The sequence below is a fragment of the Urocitellus parryii genome, chromosome 10 (genome assembly GCF_045843805.1).
Source record: "Urocitellus parryii isolate mUroPar1 chromosome 10, mUroPar1.hap1, whole genome shotgun sequence".
NCBI lineage: Eukaryota > Metazoa > Chordata > Mammalia > Rodentia > Sciuridae > Urocitellus > Urocitellus parryii.
In genome coordinates, this window is record NC_135540.1 from 9,971,570 (window position 1) to 9,994,626 (window position 23,057).

Genomic DNA, 23,057 nt, shown 5'->3' on the forward strand with positions numbered 1-23,057 from the left:
GGTCACCTGGTGTCTCTATACCTGGAAACTATACAGACATGTAGGGCATTTTTCCTTACGGAGGACAGACACCAACTGTGCCTAGTGGGATAATGAGACTTGAAATATGATGGTCTCAACCACTTTTGCTTGAGAGTTTTCCTCCAATCAAGTTCTGTGCATCATGTGGCACTAAAGGTGTATAGTTTTGTTCATTTAAATACTAAAAGTTAAAGCACATAATTCTAACATATTAATTCTAACATATCTCAGATACAATGTATGCTGATTTTCAATAAGAAGGACAAAAAACTATGGGAACAGATGTTTATATAGAAATCACTAATAATGCATTCTCTCTACAGTTTCTACATGTTTAGGATGGACTTCCCATGATGAAGTAAAAGGTGAAATGAATTATTTCTTTCATCACAAGTTTCACATCATAGAGAATATATATATATATATATATATATATATATATATATATATATGATGAGTACAAGAAAAATAAGTTAATCATTCTAGTGAAGAAGAAATGCACAAACATCACAGACTGTTAAGAAGTTTTGTGATCTCAGGAGTGGCAGCCTTTGAGCTGAGCCATGTAGGGTGTGAAGCAGTCTTCAAGGCATGCAAAACAGAGATAACAACTATAAAAGTGCAAACACGTAAATATACCAGGAAGAAATAAGAAGAACTGCACACTGAAAAAGGGCCTCCCAAAGATGTTTACAGTTTAATCCTGGGTATTTTGGAATATAGTGTGCTACGTGGCAAAAGGGACTCTGAAAATATAAGTAAGGTTGGTTAAGGGTCTTTAGAGAAGGAGATTACCCTCTATTATGTAAATTGGCCTGATCTAACTCCATGAGCCATTAAAGCAGGTAACTTTCTCCAGATAGTATTGGATACAAGCTATGGCAGAAGAAATCAAAGATGTGGTAGAGAGGGAATTCAAAAAAATTCCAAGTGTGACAAGAATTTGAAGCTGCATCCCATGCTACAAGATGTCCTGCTAATATGTGCTGAGAGACTGTTAACAGACCTCAATTATTGGTCACTTAATGGCCAGTCAGGCTGTCCTTCAGAGGATTTCTAAAGGAGATCCTGGCCAGAAAAGAAATGGGGGCCTCAGTCTTACAGTAACAAAGAACAGAATTCTGCCAAAACTTGAATCAGGTTGGAAGCAGAATCTTTTTGTAGTCTTATAATAAGAACCCAATTGATGTCAACATTATGAAACCTACAGCAGAAGAAACATCCAGGTATCCCAAACTGTTTGTCCCAAACAGACAAAAATAAATGGATTAAAAGTTATGCCTCAGTGGTAGAGTGCTTACCTCACAAGTGTAAGGCACTGGATGCCATTCTCAGCACTGCATGTATTAAATGACTAAAAATAAAGGTCCATCAACAACTCAACAACTAAAAAAAAATTAAATTATAAATCAGGGAACTGCCTTTTCAAAAAAAAATGAGTAAAATAGTAAAGCACTCAATGCTATTAAACATAAAAATAAGAATACAGAAAAACATCAATGATAAAGAAACTGAAAACACAGAAGAGGAAAAATTAAAAAATTAACCAAAATAATGGTTATTATTATTTTGGTAATGAAATATTCAATGAAGCACATTTTCCAATAATGTCTAATTTATCATTCATAATTGATTGAAAAATGAAGAAGAATACTTAAACTGTCCAATAGCCATGAAAGAAACCAAAACACCCTCAGAAGAAACAAATATCCAACAGAGGTGGGTTTATGCTACTGTGTCTTTAAAAGACCAGTCATAACCCCAGTAAAATGTGATTCTTCATTTCCTTCATGGGAAAAGACTGATAGGGCTGGAATGTAATCCATGAACTAGCTGGCCTGGGAGTTGACATGCTCATGAATTTAAGCCAGTGGAAAGAGGTTAAAGATCTTAGTAAGGAGAAAAAGTGTTGTTTTATTTGTTTGTTTTACTATCCATTTTGCAGTGTCTACAAGATGTCAGATAGTTGAAGGTCATACTCATTATTTTAGACATGTATAAATATTACTCCATTTTGGTAATCTGCAAGTGTCCTCCATAATTTTGTGGTTCATTTAGTCATGATCTTCAATACAAGGCCTTGTAGACCAAATTACTCAACAGAGTTTTTAGTAGCTCAAGCATTACTTCTAAAGACCATTAAAAATTGGAATTATGTCAAGAAAGTTATCAAGTATACTCACAATAATATATAATCAATAAGTTCAAGTAGATACTTGGTAAGCCATTTTTATGAAAATATAACTTTTTATGTTTCATTAGAAGCATCAATAAATTTCTCAAATTGGTTAAGTATACTCAAATGGTTGAACTTCAGTTAGTATTAATAAATACATTAAAATAAATTAGATTCTTTTTTCACAAAATGTAGTGTTTGGAATTTATACATCAAAAAACACAACTCGGTTAAAATCAATGTTCTTTGAGGTGATATATGTTTATATGTAAGCAATTATTGAAACTTTAAGAAATAAATTCTTCTAAATTTCCTTTAAATGCTTAAATACATAATCATAATGAAAAAAGTGTTGCATTCAGTTGAATTTTGAATCAAGAATTCCAATATAATGTACAGAAATATAAGCTTTATAACCCATTAATTTTTTGTAATGACAAATCAAAAACATATGTTCAGGTAAATTGAAACACATATTTAAAACATATTTTTACACTTTAGGTTTTGTTGTCCAGTTCCCAGATTGAAACTGCTTTTGATGACAACTGAATTTTGCCATATCTATCATGTACCATTAAACATGCCATTGTCTTTGCATTTATAATTTATTATGAACTTAGCACTAAATAAGCTGGTATTGAAGATGAAGAATGGCAAAGTTGAAGTCCTATTCAATAATCAAAATGTAATTCTCAAGAAATAGAAAGATATAATTGCACCCATAATAAAAATTCAATATGTTTACCATAAATGTACAAAATTACATCAATATTTAAGAATTACTAACTGTATATCCCAGTAATTTTAAAGGTACTGTTGAGAAGGTACAAGAATCACCAAAAACACATTAACTAATAAAAACTTTTATCATTTTATAGTATAGTCATTCCTTGCACGCACGCACACGCACACGCACACACACACACACACACACACATATATATATATGTTTGAATTCATGATACAAATTCTCAAGATGATATTAAAATTAAAGCAAATTTCGAAGAGCCTTGCATTTTGGAATTTGCACTCACCTGCTAACTGCCTAAATATTTGTTTAACCATGTTTTATATATTTTCTTGAATAGTCGTGATCTACTTCCATACTTGTAAACTAAAATTTTCATCATAAGGAACAAAAATTGCTGTGGAGTCTTGTAACAGGGAAGCAATGACTGAAATCAACATCATCTAGGGTGTGGTCAAGTGAATCTCAAGTGTGTTTGGGTTCAGTAATGGGCTATCCCCTCAAATATATATATTGAAGCCCTAACTGCTGGTATCAGAATCTGATCTTTTTTTGAAAATAGATTATTGAAGGTCTAATCACGATAAAGTCACAATAGAATAGGGTGTAGTCCTAACTCAATGATGGGCATTGTGCAAGTGTATGACCATGATGATGAGAGAGTCAGATGTAGTCACATGGAATGATGCATCAATAAACCCAGGAAGACTAGGAACTGTTGGTCCAACATAAGAAGCTAGTGGACAACGCTATAATCAATCTTCCCCAGGCACTTAGAAGGAATGAATCAAATTTAGAAACCTTGATTTTGTAATTGAAGCCTCCAATATGTGAGAGAATAAATGTTTGTTGCTTTTTAATTGCAGCTTCCAATCCTGTGAGAGAATAAATTCCTGTAGTTTTTTAATCTACCTGATTTATGGTACTTTGTTACAACACTACAATTAAATTAATTAATATTTACTAAAATAATACTTGTTTTGATTGGAAAATGTGAGATTACAGGGATGTTTGGGACACATACCTTAAGAAAAGTCCTGCTATACATTCTTGTACTAAAATTATTTCCTTGGAGAAAAAATTTCCTCTCCACCCCTGATCTTTTTTCCTAGAGACGTAAGAATTATATATTCATAATCATAAATTATGTATTAATTGTGAAAAATGTTTGTTAAATGAAGCAATGTTTGAGAGTACTTTTAAATATATATTGCATATGAAAATGAGATCACTTTTGGTTTCTCAAGAATACTTGGGAACCAGGAATCAAACTATGTCATAAACTATACCATAATCATATGCAAGTATTTATACACTTACATTTAGTTTAAATCTTCTCAATTATCAAGAAATCAAGAGAATTACTAAAATTATTAAATAATTCTAGAAATAAATCATCACAAATTCTGTAAGTGTACAGAAAAATGTAATTACATTCTTTAGAGCTATATATTTAAGTCATGCTCTAAAGTATAGTTCATTTACTCTGTTTATTTCATATTTTTAAGGCCATGTGATTATTTCCTCAAATTCACTGCTGAGAATCAACTTATTGTTTTTAGTACTGAAGACTGAATTGAGGACCTGGCACATGCTAAGTAAGTACTCTCCCAAAGAGCTACATCCCTCTGAATCCTCCCATTCATTGTTGATTGGAGAAAGATTTCTCTGTTGGATACTTTTTTTGTGTGTGTGTGGGTTATATTGCAAGTTCCCACTTTAATCTTTGAGGGAAAAAAAAGCAACCTCTCATATTTTCAGCTCAAATTCTAGATGATTGAAATCTTACCAATTTTTTTTTATTCTGAATGTAAATTGATTTGAGGGATAACTGGATGGGACTTTCTCCCTGTGTGATTACTTTTATGTTTGCTGTGCTGAGGTACATATAGAAATATATAGAAATATGTTAAATTAAAGTTTCTATTTAGTCAGGTTCATTAGTCTACACTCATTGGTTGGATGTTTCTGTTATTTTGCAGAGATATGCATCAGTATGTCAAGGTTTGGTGTGTCATTTGAATCTCCTGCAATATTAGGAGAGTGCTCTGTCATTCAGGATAGGTCCAGAGTAACAGGAAATTCAGGTCAATGTGGCAAAGAGCTAGCAGGTTTCTTCTATCCAACATGTCGTGTCTGCTTTTGGTCACCAATGTTCAAACTGTGGGGATCTCTGTATCTATGGCTCTGCCCATTAAAATCACTTCCAAATGAGGGCGACTTTGACTCTGCAATGTTAGAGCACCTACTATTATCCTTGACCCTGCAAATTAAGCAGTTGCAAGTTCTTGACTCTATTTCTGTTTTGCTCCTAATATGTGACAAGTTCCATTTCCATAAATATAGTTTCAGAACACATACTAGGAAATTTTCCCATCATATGTTGCTAGACTCAGTTTTCTTCTTATGGATATTTTCCAATTTGTGTTTATTTCTCTTTGGTCATTTTTATTTTCATGTGTGCATTTGTGTGTTTTTGAAATGAGTGCTGCTAACACCTATGTACATGCCATTTTCTTTTTGAATTATATGAAATAAATTTTGGTCTCGCAATTTCAACAAATATAATGAAACCATCAAAAATACAAACATATTCAAAAATGGAAAAATGTCTCTGACATAAATTAAATTGGGGATAGTTTATAAGTTGGGTATATACTATATTTAAAATTAAGGGCAGTATGCAGCAGAGAAAACAATTAGAAGTACATGGAATTAGTGCTGATGGAATAACATTAAAAAAAAAAATTTCCACAGACTTTATGGATACTATTTGCTGATTTTTTTTCTATAAAAATCAAGTAATATGAAAAACTAAAATATGATATTGCTATTGTCTAATAATATTAAAATCATCCCATTTGCTAAGCCTTATATTATGAATTTCTTATAAATTTTGACAATGAAACACAAAGACCATGCATCAAGTTACATATGACATACTTTCCCTTGATGAGGTCACTAAAGGTCAGATTATTAGGTGATATTTTTATGCAGGTAGTAACTGACCGAACCAGCATTCAGCTGAAGAATGAAAGGACTTCTCATCCCACAGAATTAACAACAGTAGTGCAAAAAACTTAAGTCTCCACTTTTCATCACAATATAGATACAGATATCAGTGGAAACAAACACAGTTTTTAAAGATAGCGAACACAGTCACATATTTTAGCTTGGATTTTAATGACAATCCTTCTTGGTGATATGTGAAGTGAGAATTGTAAATTAGAAATACTTCATTTTTGTTTGGTTTGTTTTGGGTGCCAAATAAAACACGTTCACAGATGGCAAAAGATCAAGGGGATGCAGTTCTAATATTTATATTGACAAAAAATGTTGTTTTATTCTTGTCCTTTCATCAAGTTGATATTGATGAAATTGACATAGTGATAACACACAATTACTAGACAAAATATATATTTAATTAACTTAATTAAAATACATAGGTACTTAAGGGTCAAGTGTTTCAAAAATAATACGTTCTCAACCTAGGAAATAAAAAGCAGAGAACTCCCTGAAATTAACTGAAAGTTATTGGCGATATGTGAAATCAATTTATTAAAAAAAGAATTGTTTTTAAAAAAACTAAAGAATTATATGATCTTGAACAGAGTTAAGAAAGCTAACTTGAATGTGTGTAATTACAAAACATATTTTTCATCTATTGAGCATTAGAATAAAATCTAGGTAACTCTATAACAAGACATGTGTATTTGCTTTCGCATTACTATCTGATCAACTTGGTATTTTTTGATGCTAATGAGATTGCACCAACATTTACCCTATCCGGCCTTAAACAAAACAGAACACTCCCGAGGATGAAGCCCAAATTTTACAAATGTTAAAGGAATAAAGCATCTGCAAGATACTTTGCATAAGCATCATAGAACACATCCCCAAAGGCATTGTTTGAAAGTCCAAAAAGGTTTGTTATTCATATCAAAATGAATAGCATACAGTACATTTGGGACAGCAAAACATACTGCATTTTAATTCTTCTTGTATGCCCTAGATTTTCGTATGCAAAGGAAATATAGCTTTCATAGGTCAGCTGTTATTTTGGATCACTGAATAATATTTCTATTTATCATGATATATTTACTTCACAGATCAAAGAGGTTAATTGCTTTATGAAAGTTATCATAAGATTATAAATGAGATGGAAAGTTTGGTCTCATAAATACCAGAGTAAAGTCCCTTTCATTAAATTATATTTTCTCCTTTCCAAATAGAGGCTGTTCCATATATGCACAAAAATGATAATCTTTTCCTAGACTCTTGTGAAGTGATACAATTTGGTCACTGCAAATATCCCTTTTTTTTTCTATAAGGGATACATAAATTCAAAGTAAAATTATTTATGATTTATTAAAATATGGTTCAATCTATTTTAACCATAAACTAATATAAATTAAAAAAACAATAAGTCTTTTCATTATGCAGAAAGAAAAAATATTTGTTTATCTACATGGAAGAGATTTCAGGATTGAATTATCACTGTTACAGTGAAGTAATTCTCTATTTTTTAAAATTTCAGTGCCTGTTAAATCTGGTTTCACCTATTTTAGAGGCAAAGCACCTCAATACCATTGAGGTGCTTTGCCTCTAGAATAGTAGTTTGAGGGTTGGGTATCAAACATTAAGTTGAATCTCATATCACTTAGATTTTGTTTAACAAATATCATTTTCATGCTCCCTGTACTGGGGATTAAACCCCAGGGTATGGGACTCTACCACTGATACATATATCTAGTTCTTTTTAATTTTTTTTTTACTTTGAGAGAGGATCTCACTAAGTTGTTGAGGGTCTTGCTAAATTACTGAGAGTAGGATTCCAGATGTGGACCTCCCACTGTGCCCACTGCATACATCTTAAACTTAAAATTGGTATAAGGTGTATTGAGGTGCTTTGCCTCTAAATTAGGTAAAACCAGATTTAACAGGCACTGAAATTTTTAAAAATAGAGAATTACACAGAGGTATTATTGTAACATATGCAGCATACTTTGCATGAGATATAGTGTTGAGACCATGGCGAACTACTTACAGGTAGCTGATTATCAAAGAAAAGGAAATAATTTGATAGCACTTGCTCATCAACAGGTTACTAATAGCCTCTGGAGGAGAAGGGTGACATGTTCCAACATAAGCAATCACCCCCTGAATGGCTGTCTCCTGCCTCTTGGTCATATATGCATGAGAAGAAAGGAACCTGTATTCTACAAAGAAGCAAGACACCCCCACTCCCACATGCACCAGCTCTGGGGTCTGGCTCCCTGTATCTCTTTCTGTCTCTATTTCTATCTTTCTTTCTCCTATCCCTTAAATAAAATTTACTTTCTGCTCTTGCCTCCCCATTTCTCTGATGTTTAGTCTTTAATACCTAGGGAACAAAGATCCTATCCTGATTTTTCAAGATCAGTAAAAGCATCATATATAATGTGATATAAGTAAATAAGATACATAGAAAAGACAACACTTGAAATAGCCTGATAAACAATCCACATTCTATCAGTAACTACTTCTACATTAAATAATATAATAATTCAAAGAGTCAACAAAAGAATGATTGATTAGCAAAAGAGTTATAGACTAATTTTACAGATGATGAAATGAGAATGCATTTAATGCACATAACTATGGATACATTAAATAGATGTTGACAACTTTGGTGTCCTTGAATCTTCAAAGTAGTCTACCCAAGGCTCTACTCCGGAGCTTTCTTCTCCTGTTCTTTCCAGTCACCAATCTTTGTTCTTGTCTCAAGAATAATATTTGCTGAGCTGTACTAGATTGTTCTGTGAATGCAACTAGGAGTTCATGTGGTTCGCTCACGTGCCTGAGCATGACTACCTGACTTAACTAGCACAGCATCTTTTGTGCCAGTGCTTCCCACTCCCTCACTTTTCCTAATGAATATTTGCATTCTTCCCATTTGGCAGATTTTCATCTAAGATTCCTGTCTCTTACAGTACACTCACTACCTGTGAGTAAAGTGTGAAGAATTTTTTTTTTTCCGATTTCTGCTTAGTACTTATTGCTGGGAGCTATTGTTCTTATCCATAGAACTGATAATTGCTGAAAATCAGTGTTTACTTAGTCAATTTGCAGCAGAAATCAAAGAGAAAAGGGGAAGAAAATTAAGGGGAAGGCTAGGAAACCTGAGAGAATGATTTCTTCCAAGGCAACTGAAGATGATGAATCAGAGATAAATAGGAAAAACTGAAGTGGAAAGAAAAGATAAATGATAATTTCACCTTGGGAGGCCAGAGAATGTGTTGAAGAGCTTTGTGGTTAATAAGCACTTTAAATATCTCTGCAATGCACAAAGCAAGTGAATTAATATTTTTACTTTGTTTGTCTCAACCAGATTTTACTTCTATGAAGGGTAGGGTTATAGTATATTAATGATTCTCTCTAATGATCAATATATTAATCATTTCCAGTGCATAATTAACAATCATTAAATATTTATTGCCTTAATAGATGAAAAAATATTCTAGGAGAACATTGGTGGGTCTTGAGATTTTAATTAAGTGATATAAAATCTTTACCAAAACACAAGACATAAGGACACTTCTATGCTAAAGAATTGAATTCTGTTTCTTATGTCTTACTTTTAGGTTGGGGAGTAAAAAACTTATCACAAGAAATTATATTACATATGGACAAAACCCAGCATAGCAGGAAAAAAATATGAAGTTCAAAGAGAAATAGAAAACAACATAACATCTAATGAACATGTGAACATTTTGACCTGGGAAATGAGGAAACCATTTCTTATTGCTAAAAGTGAGAGAAAGAAATGTAAAGATGTTTAAATCACAAGAAATTTGGGAAGTGAAAAGGTGAAATGGATGTGGGGACATGATTGAAAAGAATCAGCTTAGCAAGATGGTATGGCATGGCATCCATTTCTTGGGGAAAGCAGAAGGTAGAGTGCAGAAAAATATTTGGAAATTGGACAATGATGGTTGGGCAAATGCAATTGTTGGGAGGAGGAGGGTGTTGCCTATGAGTCATTGGCCAGGTGCTGGCTTCAGGGGCAAATGTCCATCCCAAATAACACTAACTGAGAGAGGAATGAAAGGCAAATATTAGTTTGCCCAAAACAATTTTTCAATGTTAATATTTGCTGTTTTGTTTTAGCAAGGCTGGGGTCGAGCATATGCTTTGTGCTTTCAGGGGTGCAACAAGGTCAAAACTCTTCTCACAGTATGTTAAATGTCATTTACCATTTTCACTTTCATGATCTCTAGAGCGTAGAGTTCACATTTATGAGCCTGCATGGCTTGTGACAAGTTAAATAGTTAGACCATAGAAATAGATTAAAAACTCAGTAGTTTTCTATTTAGCCAGATATGAAGGAAAATTGCAAAAATATGAAATAATGACACCCCCATTGTTTATTATTTTTTAGGTATAGAGTTAATATTCAATTAAAAATACATTCACATAGGCCCAAATCTCCATTATGTGGGATTAGGCCCCACCTTACTTAATAACACTCCTATAGCACAATAATTAATATCAAGAATCAATAAATGAGATGGATTCAAACTAAAGAACTTCTTCTCAGAAAAAGAAACAATAAGTGATGTGACTAGAGAGCCCAATAATTGGGAACAAATTATTACCACATGCACATCAGATAGAGCACTAATCTCTAGGGTATATAAAGAACTCAAAAATCTTAACACCAAAAAAAAAAAAAAAGAAAGAAAGAAAGAAAGAAAAGAAAAAAATGGGCCAAGGAACTGAACACACAATTCTCAGAAGAGGATATATAATCAATATAACAAATATATGAAAAAAAATGTTCAACATCTCTAGCAATTAGAGAAATGCAAATCAAAACTACTCTAGGATTTCATCTTGTGCCAGTCAGAATGGCAGCTATTAAATATACAAACAACTTATTGTTGTTGGCAAGGATGTGGGGAAAAAGGCACACTCATACATTGCTGGTGGCATTTCAAATTGGTGCAGCTAATATGGAAAGCAGTATGGAAAATCCTTGGAAAACTGGGAATGGAACCACAATTTGACCCAGCTATTCCTCTCCTCGGTCTATACCCAAAGGATTTAAAAACAGCATACTTCAGGGACACAGCCACATCAATGTTTATAGCAGAACAGTTCACAATACTACACTGTGGAGCCAATCTAAATGCCCCTCAGTAGATGAATGAATAAAGAAAATGTGGTATGTATACACAATGGAATATTACTTAGCAATAAAAGAGAATAAAATCATGGCATTTGCAGGTAAATGGATCAAGCTGGAGAATACAATGTTAAGTGAAAGTAGCCAATCCCCAAAAAACAAATGCCGAATAATTACTCTAATTTAAGGATGTTGATCCATAATACGCTGTGGGATGGCAGGGATGGGAGAATTAAATGAACTCTAGATAGGGCAAAGAGGAAAAGGGAAGGGAGGGGAAGGAAGGGGTCAAAGGGGTAGGAAAGACAGTGGAATGCGATGGTCATCATTACCCTAAGTACATGTGAGAAGACACCAAGGATGTGTGTACAACCAGAGATACGAAAAATTGTGCTCTAGATGTGTAATAAAAATTGCAATGCATTCTGGTGTCATATATAACAAGTCAAAATTTTTTAAAAAGTTAAAAAAAAAACTGACCAAAAAATGATTTAAGTTCAAAAAAAAGAAAAAGAAACAAAATACATTCACATGAGATGGATTTTTTATTATTGTAATATTTAAATGAATTAATAAATATTAAATGTAGTAATAAAATATCTTTAAATGTCCTTTAATTTTAACAAAGGTCTTAATAGTAAAACCCACATAAATAAGCTTTTTTGTGGTTCTTAATAATTTTTAAAAGTATAAGCAGATATTGAAACCATGAAGTTTGATCACTCTTGGTTCATGAAACTAAGGCTGATAGGCCAGATCTGACGCAGAGCTTATGGATGGCTCAAGGGTTAAGAAAACTTTTATATTTTAAATGATTGAGAGGAACAACAAAATGAGACTATTTCTTGACATGTGAAAGTCACATCCCCATTCCCAACAAAAACAATGACTTGATACCTTCTTTAAATGCCAGCGGTAGAAATGCCACACATGAATTTTTTCTGAGGGTTGAGATGACTTAGAGGCCTTTGGTTGGAGTTGTATTTTGGCTTCTGAAACAAAAACAAGATCTCTTCTACCTACCCCACAAGAAAGTGGGCCTACGAACAGCTCTTCTCCAAGACTGTGGGTATGAGTTCAGAGCCTTTGATAACCAGAAAGTGTTCGTTTGCATTAGGGCATACATCAATGGTTTTCTTTATATTTTCTGCATTTCTACCTTGTTTAAGAAATAGTTTGTATGCTGACTTCATATGAAGTATTATACTAATCATTCCTGAAATCATAAAAAAATATTTAAAAGTTACATTATACTGATTATTTGGTTTTTGTACTAGGGACTGAACCCAGGAACACTTGAACACTGAGCCACATTCCCAGTCCTTTTTATTTTTGATTTTGAGACACGGTCTTACTAAATTGCTAACAGCCTCGATAAGTTGCTGAGGTTGACTTTGAACTCACTATCCTCCTGCCTTGGCTTCCATAGTTGCTGGGATTACAGACATGTGCCATCGTTTCCAGCTTATACTGATTTTGTTATATAGTTTAAGACAGTTTCTTCTTCCCTTCATAGTTAATTCTAATATGAGGGCAGATTTATGTGTAGTGTGAAGTAGCAACTTAGATGGGATTTAAAAATACAGCATCTAAGGGGAAGTTTAGGCGTCCAGGTTTCAAAGTTCTACCATGGCTTCACAGATTCTGTCCACAATTTTTTGCTAACAGCTATTATTCACATTTGCAGGAAAGACTGGCCGTGTGGTTCTTTTCTTCCTCCTGTCTAGGTTGCTTCCAAAGTTTTGCTGACATCATTTTAAAAAGCGCTATTCCACCTTGTTCTTCTTTTTGAAGAGATGGTGTAAAATTCAAGTTACATGTTCCTCGCATGTTTTATAGAACCCCCTGGGAAATGGTTCAAGCTTACTCATTTCTCTGTGGGAAGACCCATATGTGTGGTTCAGGGGCACCATGGTTACAAGACATGGGGATTTTCTGTTCACTTATGCATCATGTTTGGAATGTTGTACTTTTTCAGGAATTTATTACACATGTTCCCAGATTACTAGAATATGTTCATATAATTTTTATGTATTTGACTTTTATCATGAAAATTATAAGTACACACACAAAAAGAGGTAGTATAATAAATACCCTTATGGGTCAAGACTTAATACAAAATATATCATCATTTTTCAGAACTTGGTGTATTCTTCTCCCTAGTTATTTTAAAACTGAGGCCCATGCATTCTGCGAGTTCATGCTGCTATACTTCAGTATCTATCTCTGGAAAATTTGGATATCTTTTTTATACAAACACAATGGCATTAACAATCATTTATTGGATAGTTTTTGATACCTAATTCATGTTCATTTGCATGTATTATATTCTTTAAGCCTCTCCAAACAAAAGAGACCATGTTATGAGTTTATCAAGAGACTGGATGGGTGGTCCAGTTGAATGATGATCCAGTTGATAGTCTGTGTCCTTCTCTCTTGTGCTGTATTTATTCTCCTGATTTTGCTTCACCTTTAAATGAGAGCTTAATGCCAAAGTCTGAATTAGATTTACTCTCGTTTTTCACCTAGAATATTTATGCAAGTCCTGCGAACCTCAGCATTTGGCATCTGGAGCAGGTGTGGGTTCAGCTATGGTTGCAGAAGCCCTTATGAGCTTCAAGGCTCACCTACCTGGCAGTGCATATGCTGAGCCTGTCATGCTTCATCCACGGATCATCTCGCCTCGAATCAGACTTCTATAAGGGCTGAAATATTTCCTTGCAAAAGCTGCTAATTAAAATTTCTTTAAAATGTTGATTTCCTTCATGAACTATAATTATATATTCATTCAAAAATTATTCATAAGGGAATATAAATTTTTAATTATTTTTAAACACAGAAACTAATTGCATTAAAAATATTCAATGAAATTTTCTTTTATTCTCTTTTTCCTTCTCTCTCTCCTATAAACTTAAGAATTCATTTAATTTTTTTTTTAAGTTCCTAAATAAAAAGTTTCACTTTATTTAATCAAAGAAGCAATTTAGTTTGAGGTTCATTGTGATCACCATTACATTATTTCCCTGGTTCTTTTGACAAACCAAATCATTTTTAATAGCTTTATTTTCTGTCACAACAAAATATCATAGGCTCCTATTGTACACTTGCTACATTTACTTTTAAGTAATCAGCAGATTCTTTAAAAATAGCAATATGTGTGTATGTGTCTGCTCTGTATTCGAGTCTATAATGTAAATGTTATGATGCGATGAGTTTGCATTATTTTCTGTTAATTTAAACATGACAGTGTTTGTAATTTAACTTTATAAATTTTCTCAGTTCCACTTTAAAAAAAATAATCTTTGTAGTGAACAATATACATATAATTACTTAGTTGTTATGAATGTACATACAAATAAATAAATAGATGAACAAAAAATAAATAAGAAATGGGATTTAATGGTATCAAAGTTGGTGTTCCAATCAATTGGTCTGCTTTTATTAAATTCTAGTTTTTAATAGGGTCCAATGACTAAATGGAACAAGGAAAAGGTGTGTAATGGTGGGAAATTAGTAATCAGTATCAGTAGAAAAAGAGTGAACCATAAAAACAGAAATAATTAAAGTGCTCTCAAGAGGGATAGTTAGGGAAAGGATACATGATTCAGGAAGACTTGATTTTTATAATTAAACTGTTGTATAGTATTCAATCTTGAAGTATCACATTTCATGCAATACTGTGTTTTACAACTTAAAAGCACACATGCAAATTTTTTTTCCTAGGGAAAAAGATGCAGATTTTATGATATATAGCTTTTTGAGGAATTTTGGGTAAAAAAAAAAATCACCCTCACAGCTTTGTATAGTGTTAATAGAAAGAGGTGTTAAGATTCCTAATAGTTCCTGAGGTTAGGGTGACCTTATCCACATCATCTTCAGTAAAGTTTCATAATATTTTTAAATCTTAAAAAAGTATTAAAGGAAAAAATACATTTTAGCTTTAATATTTTGGAGTTCTTGCCCTGGTCATAAAGTAAAAATTTCAGTGGGAGGTAGGTTGACAATCACATTTATGTGCTTGGATATGTAGGAGTGCATGCGTGTATGTGTACAGGGTTGGAAGAGAAGAAGGCATGGAAATATAAATATGTAGCATAGTGATTGACATTTTTAAAATATGTCTTATTAACTAATTTTGAGTTTTGGCATAATGGTATGAAAAGTAATAATGAAATGACATACTTGACAAAATTAGTATGATTATAACATCATCATATTTCTCAATTCTTGCACAACCTGAGGTTCACAGACAGCAGATCACAGAACAATAGAATTGGTAGTACAGGCAAGTCTTTATAGTTCATGTATTTATAGATTCATAGATTTATAGCTGAGTAAATGTTTCTCAAATTATAAGTTTTACATGAGATTTTGGTATTCATTATTGATGGGTCTTAATAAAATCCACAAGTCCAATCATCAGTTAAGTATTAGAATTGGGAATGGAATTTCTTTTGGGATAGATTTTCCAACTGTCATACATTGACTCATTGAAAACAGCTTTTAAAACTTGTTCATGGAAAATTTAGATTTATCAAAATGAATACACAATTTAACATAGCAACATAGTTCACTAAACATGGTATTCTCACACCAACATGTATTTTTAGGTTGTGTAATTCATTTAAGTATGTAAAGCAGACCATATCTGTTTTTACTTATGGCTTAAGTAAGATCTTCAGTAATTCAAAATGTAATGCCTATATTGTATTAAAGCATTTTCTTGACATCATAAGCTTAGTGATTATAGATCTTAAATATGTGGTATTAGCCTATCGTTACATGTAATTATTTTTTGAAGTTAAAATACCGATATTATATAAGAACTGTTTTACTTTAATCCCTTAAATTGCGTGATATACCAGGAATATAATAGTCACAAATACATTTAAAGGCATATACATACATTTATTTACAGTTTATCATTTATCTTCTGTAGAATATTCTCCTTCATTTGGGAGACGTCTCTTGAAAACTGTCTCTTATGTGTCTTCTATAGTCATTCAAGAGTATGTATTCCAAAATATTGGTTAATTTATTCTTGAAAGAGATCTTATATCAGAATTTCATGAATATTCCTAAGAGGACAGTATGTGATCATTTCTGCTACTTTGTTGAACAACAAGGATGGCGATCATGAGTTCTTCACCTTTTTAAAATGAATGCATCTTCATTATGCAGCTTCTCTGTTATCTCTTGATGATAGACCTTGACCCTCACTGAGGAGAACCAGGCACTGGAAACAGTGATAAAAACTCAGGGCACACAGCACGCTCCCAGGAGCGGAACTTGGCTGCTCTGATGCCCAGCAAACTTTATGAAATCCTAGGTGAGCTGCTTCACTGTCTTTGATATGAGAGAAGCCATTCTTCCTTTAAGTCTATTATAAATAAGTGGGTTGAAGAAAAAAGAATATAGAAATGCTAGTGGAATGAAAGGAAAAGTTTATTCTCCATAGTGGCAGAAAATCATAGCCTCATCCAGGTCTTCTGGATGAGGAGGGAATTGTTATTAAAGGTAAAAAGAATTGTAGAATTATTGGAAATTAGACTGCTACCTCTGTAGCAAAACTCCATATTTTCACTAAAATTTAGTTTATTTTTCAGGAACAAGAAGTGTGTTACATACAATTTTTAACACAAAAATCACTAAATGGAGTTTTAAAAGATTATAAAATCATAAATTGAAGATATAAGGTTTTTTTTTCCTCTTTCTAAGGGAGGAAATCAAATTCTTCCATCCGGGCTGCATAATCAATCATGATTTTTAAAACAATAAGCTAAAATATTTTGACATTTTGTAACATGGTAAATATTTTATGAAAGTGAGGCCAATTCAATTTTTTTTGTACCAACTCAGCACACCAACATTTAAATGGAAATAGACTTTAGGAAGCTAAAAAAACTAAAGCTAAACTCATATTTAAGATGTGAGTAAAGCATACACACAGTGACCATGACATTTACATATGTTTTCATCCTCAAGATTCAATATTAGTAATAGTAGCACTGGAAATAAAAAAAATCCTAGTTTGTACTCAGCTGAATACAATTGATGGAAGAGTTTACTGCTCTGTCATGAGGAAGTTACTCGGTGAAGATAATGAATAAATGATATTTTTTTATTCCAATGAATGCCAGACCTCATACCAGCAAAATCTGGAGTCATTTAGATTTTGGGAAAATCTGCCTTCTGTGAAAGTGTTAGGGAACAGAGAGAGGAGGATGGTGGGAACATGAAATTAAGAGAATAATTCCATAAAATGGGGCCACTGTGCTGAACCCCACAGGCTTTCTTTTCCCAGAAGCAGTCTATCTGCAGCCACTCCTAGCCTAAGTGTGTAACACATGTCACTTTTCCTCATCAAATTGCTTGCTAACTGCTGGAAAATTGAAGGCCCAAGGTAATGTCAGTGGGTAGAACTCAGGAGACTTTTGGGACCTGATCTTGAAACTCAGGGAGAGAAAGATAGTTCCTCCTAACTATGCAATCCGCAAGGATTTATGGTTAAAGATCTAATTGGAACCAGCCAGTGTGGGCCAAGGTGACTCAGAGCTGCCATCATAGTGAGGGCTAGAAAGTCTGATGTAACCCTGTTGTCAGTCAAAAATCAAGAGGTGGACATAGATTCTCTGGAAAACTCTCTGGGATCCCCAACAAAATTGGAGGGTAGGAAAGGCACATGGCCCCTCTCCTCCATGAGAGGACCTGCTCTCTCTCTCACTTGAGAGTGTCTCTGTTCCCTTTTCCTACACAGTCAATAAACTCATGCCTGTTATTCTGAGATGTGTTTGAAATCTTTCTGACCTGGTAGCAAGAATCAAGTTTCTAGAGAGGTCTTTCTACTACCACAATTTCTAAGAAGCATAAATTATAAAAACAGCCATTTAAAAATATCACTTTCTATTGCTCTTAAAGAAAACATTTTCACAGTATCATTGAGAATGGCCTAAACTTGTATGATAATATTACATTTTACAACATTGCCCTCATTTTTGCAAAATAATTTATTTTATGATACTCCATACCTAAACTTAATCATTTTTCTTTGAGAGAGAGAGAGAGAGAGAGAGAGAGAGAATTTTTTAATATTTATTTTTTAGTTTTCAGAGGACACAACATCTTTATTTTTATGTGGTGCTGAGGATGGAACCCAGCGCCGTGCGCATGCCAGGAGAGCACACTACCACTTGAGCCACATTCGCAGCCCTCCATAAGCTTAATTATTAAAGAAAGTGTAGAGACTAAAATTTTAAAAACCTATAATATTTTAGTTATTGGCACAATTTTACCATGATTTGTTTCTAAAAAGCATATACTTCTAGAAACCGGTTAAAGGATAACATAAGTTTGTGAAGAACATTCACAGTTTGATAAAAAGGAAACTTTGGTGGGTATACACATCATGGATTTGACTCAATCCTCCTCCCGTCGCAGCTTTTAAAACCTATACATTAGGAAAGAAAAGTGGGGAACTTTTTTTCCTAAGTTCATATTAACTTAGATAAATAATTTCTTCCCTAAGAAACAAATGTTTTAGACAATCCATGTCCACACATACTTGTGTATTAGTAAACGAAGCGTGCAAAATTAGGGATGGCTACAGAGATGTCACCATCAAGGTAGAGTTCAGGGGGAACAGGTACAAATCTCGGGCCTTTCCTCACCTTCGTGTTCTGTATGCAAGGTGCTTGTATATTCTACCTCCACAACAAAATGACCTGAGCACGTTTTATTCTCTTGATATTATCTCACATCTAGATGAAAAGAAGAGAATTTGATGTGGCACATTGGTAGAGTTCATTGACAGAATTGATAAATATCCCTGGAGAGGTTAACTTCTTTGAACTTATAAACAACTAAGAAACAAGCACCAAAGAGTTAGAAAGTATTCCTTCCACATAAAAATAAAATAAAGATGTTGTGTCCACGGAAAACTAAAAAAAAAAAAAAAAAAGAAAAGAAAAAGAAAAAAGAAAAAAAAGTGTCCCTTCCGTCCCTCTGTGAAGGTCTGTACTGCCTGTTGCCGTGGGAAGTGGTATGCTCTCCATAATTCTGCTAACTGCAGCTTTCTCACAGAAATAAGCATATGTTACCTCTCTGCTGGAGGTGCAAGAGAGGATGCTGAGAGCAGACACAAAAATCTCAGAAAAAAAGACGGAAGAGGAACAGTGGCACCTTGAACAACAGGCAAGACATGTTTCGACCTGAATAAATAGGCAGGAAGGTAGCGTTTCATAATGTCTACAAAAAGCAAAGCCTCTTTTATCAATGAGAGTTAAAGGAAGCACAGAATCCAAGGTGAGATTTCAGCAAGTGCATGAGCAAAGTTGAGCTTTATCTCAGTCTGTAATAAAGGTCTTGATTTGGATTTGTTGACAAGGCCAATTGTCACTCATGTAGAGTGAACACTGCTCGATCAATACAGAAGTACAGGCCAGGCCAGTTTAGGAAAGATTGTTCTATACTGAACCAGATGTAAATTTTCTCAGACACTATATATTTAGTGAAAGCTTGCAAAGCATTTCAACTTACTATATTATCACAGAAGTTTATTTCAGCATCCTAAGATTCTATGTTACCATATATCAATCTATTTCTGACCTATCTGTACATAACCATGAAATAGTTTCATAATTTGTAAGAGCTACTGAAGCATTCTCTTGTTGACTTTTCATATTTATGAGTTGAAGAACTTGTAGATATTTCTGGATAAATTTATTATTTTAGTCTTTTTTTTAAACAAAGAATTTAGCCTTCATATTATTTATTTGTTTTTACGTGGTGCTGAGGATTGAACTCAGTGCCTCACCTCTGCTAGGCAAGCTCTCTACCACTGAGCCACAAGCTCAGCCTTATTATTGTAGTTAAAATGATAAATTTATCATTGTAGTAATGACTACTAAATTCACAGAAAATAACAATTTCCTCCCAAATCTGTTTATATTTCTGAATAAAGGTAGGATGTACTAATTTTATTTTTATATTGATTGCATAGTAGGAAAAAAAATCTTCTTAGCTTTATAAATAAAATCATTGATAGTATGTTGGTAGATGATAATTGGGACAATATTAATATAGCACTTTTTTGGAAGGTTGGTCCTTATTTTTGAGATTGTCTGCAATAAATAGACTTTATTCTAATATTTTTAAACAAAAAAGTGGTTATGGCACCTAGAATAATACTGGGTAATAAAATCTATAAAAGGGTGGTGCCTGGGCAGGCTTTGTTTGCTCTCTATACTATTAAGATAACATGGATATAGATTTTAAAAAATATACAACTCTTAATCTCTTTTAATGTTTTACAATTGTGACTCTAATAATCTCACATCTGTAATGTAAGCACAGCGATGGATATATTTTTCACATTACTGTATACCTGTTAATAGATTAAAAAGTCTTAAATCAGATTCACTTAGATCTTTTTAATTATGTTTATAATTAAAATATCAAAGTTTGCTCTTATAAAGGATCATATTTTTCTAAATTAGCATGATGAACTTTTATGTTAATAAAGTATGTATTTCCTTTTTGGAACAAGGTTAATTGAATGCTTAAAGATAATAATCAATTATTCTGAAAGGAAGAAGATAATCTATAAGATGAGTCAGTTTATTTTAAACATAGAATATGCATCTGAAAAATAAGAACTTGATTAAATTTCAACCTTTTAGTGTTAAAAGAGAGAAAACTAATATATTCTTTTCTATAATTGTTACCCAAAAATGGGTCTCTCCCAAGGAGTAATAATATATATAAAGAATTAGAAATCAGATTCTACTCTTGACACCAGCGTTTCCTATGAGGCATCTCAGTAGCATAACATGCAATTATTGTCCATCTCCTATCTTTATTTACATACTGCACAAAATAAATTCTTTCTGTGCTGAAAAATATTCCTCAAAGTAAACTTTCACCCTCTTATCCATGCATTTATGGTTATTATTAGTTATTATGGTTTGGAAAAGTTACCATTTATTTACTAATTTGTTGAGGAGAGAAAAAAGAGACAAAAATTTGATACATCTTAAGTGAGTTCCTTCAGTATTTAATTTATAGCAAATAAAACAAGCAAATCCAACATAATGGATACAGTTGTACTATTCCCAGTTTCAAACACTGCAAGACTTTGGAAATGGCTAAATGGAGAGTATGCTTATCCACAACAAGAATTTATCTTCACTACTCATCACGGAAAACTGATAACATGAAAAATAGAATCTACCTTTGTTTATTTTCTGTGTGAATAACATGAAACACACATAGATTTGTGACATGCAGCCTTCAAAAACATATATTCATGTTCTTCAATGTGCTGAGCATCAGGCATCCACCACATTTGGACTCACCCTCACGGTTCTCATATTATAGTAAAGGCAAGTAGCATGAAAACATTGGAAATGCCAAGTAAGTCTGCTCTGCATTGGCAGTGAATGTTAAGTTCATATGGCAAACAAAACAATACAAAAAATTAGGCTTCTTTCCTTCCTCAGAAACTGAATGGCAGTAGGAGATGGGCATTGTCTTTAATGATCACATTTCAAAACACCTGTTCTCAGGTCCTTGATAAAGATATTCCTTGTTTGTAAAACTGGCAAGACCTTTAAAAAAGATTAATATCTCAAAGATTTACAGAGAAAGAATTTATAAGTTTTCTAAAACAACTGTTGTAAGGAAGGAGATATGAGGGGCCTGGATTCAGGAAAAAGATGGTCTACAATATAGCAAAAGACAAGGAATAGAAGACAGTCTCGGCCAACCCCTTGAGGAAACTGATTCACCTAATATGGTTTAAGGAATCTATTGTGTGGTGTTCATTTGAGAAGATCTTTGTTGTTGAAGTACTCATTGCTGAGACTAATCAGTAGAGAATATTTGCAATCAGATGTTTTGCTATTAAAATAAAAAGAAAATAAGAAGAAAAGGAATAGGGTCTGGAACAGACCACAGGCTCTGTTTCCAAACCTAGAAAGAGCCAATTCAGAATATCCTTGCAATTTGTGCTTGAAGTGTCTTCATATGATGTAGGGGGGACAACAGGGACAATCCAAAATATTCCCAGATCCCTGGTCTTGGTGTGTTTGATGATAGCGTAGCCTAAAGAGTGGTTTTGGTAAGACCCTACCAGGACTTCTGGTGACACCTTGATGGTTCAGGCAGCAGTTCCAGGTACAGAAACCTGAACATGATCTGCTTCCATTCATTTTCTAGATCCTGCAAGGAAAGGCCAGCTGCAAGACAACTATGCTCTGGAGAGTCAAATTTAATTTTCATTGATGCCATATCCAGTGGGCATGAGAAAAACTGCAAATGTTAGTTTGGAAAGTTTTAGCTAGGTACCATATGATAATCCAAGCCTATGCCAGGTTTTCTATTAAATTATAAAGTTCTCCATGGCCACCCCTTTTGAATCAAAATAAAATTATTCTTAATTCCAAAATAGGTCTGTACTTTTCCTTAAATAGGGGAATAAGCAGGAGCAACTGACCACATTAACTGATTTAGTTTGCTTTGTCAGTTTTTTGTTTTAGTTTTTCTTCTCTTTTTGGTTTTTAAAGATCTGGGCGAAGAAGAAAAGTTATGAACTTGATACAGGATTTTGCCTACAGCCACTATGATTTGGGTGAAGACCTTTCTTCCTGACAGCCCTCAAATATTCTATTATTGATGGGCCTGACAGGCAGTGACTTTCCTTTTTCGCCTGTGCAGACAGGAACTCTCTTAAGTTTTAAGCCAGTTTATGAGTAGGGAAAAAACAAAAAAGTGTCTTGAATTCAGAAGGCAAAACATGAAGCATCAAAATATTCCAAATAAAACTCAACATCATCCAGCACTCAGGAGGCTGAGGCAGGAGGATCTCCAATTCAAAGCCAGCCTCAGCAACAGCAAGGTGCTAAGCAACTCAGTAAGACCCTGTCTCCAAATAAAATCAAAACAGAGCT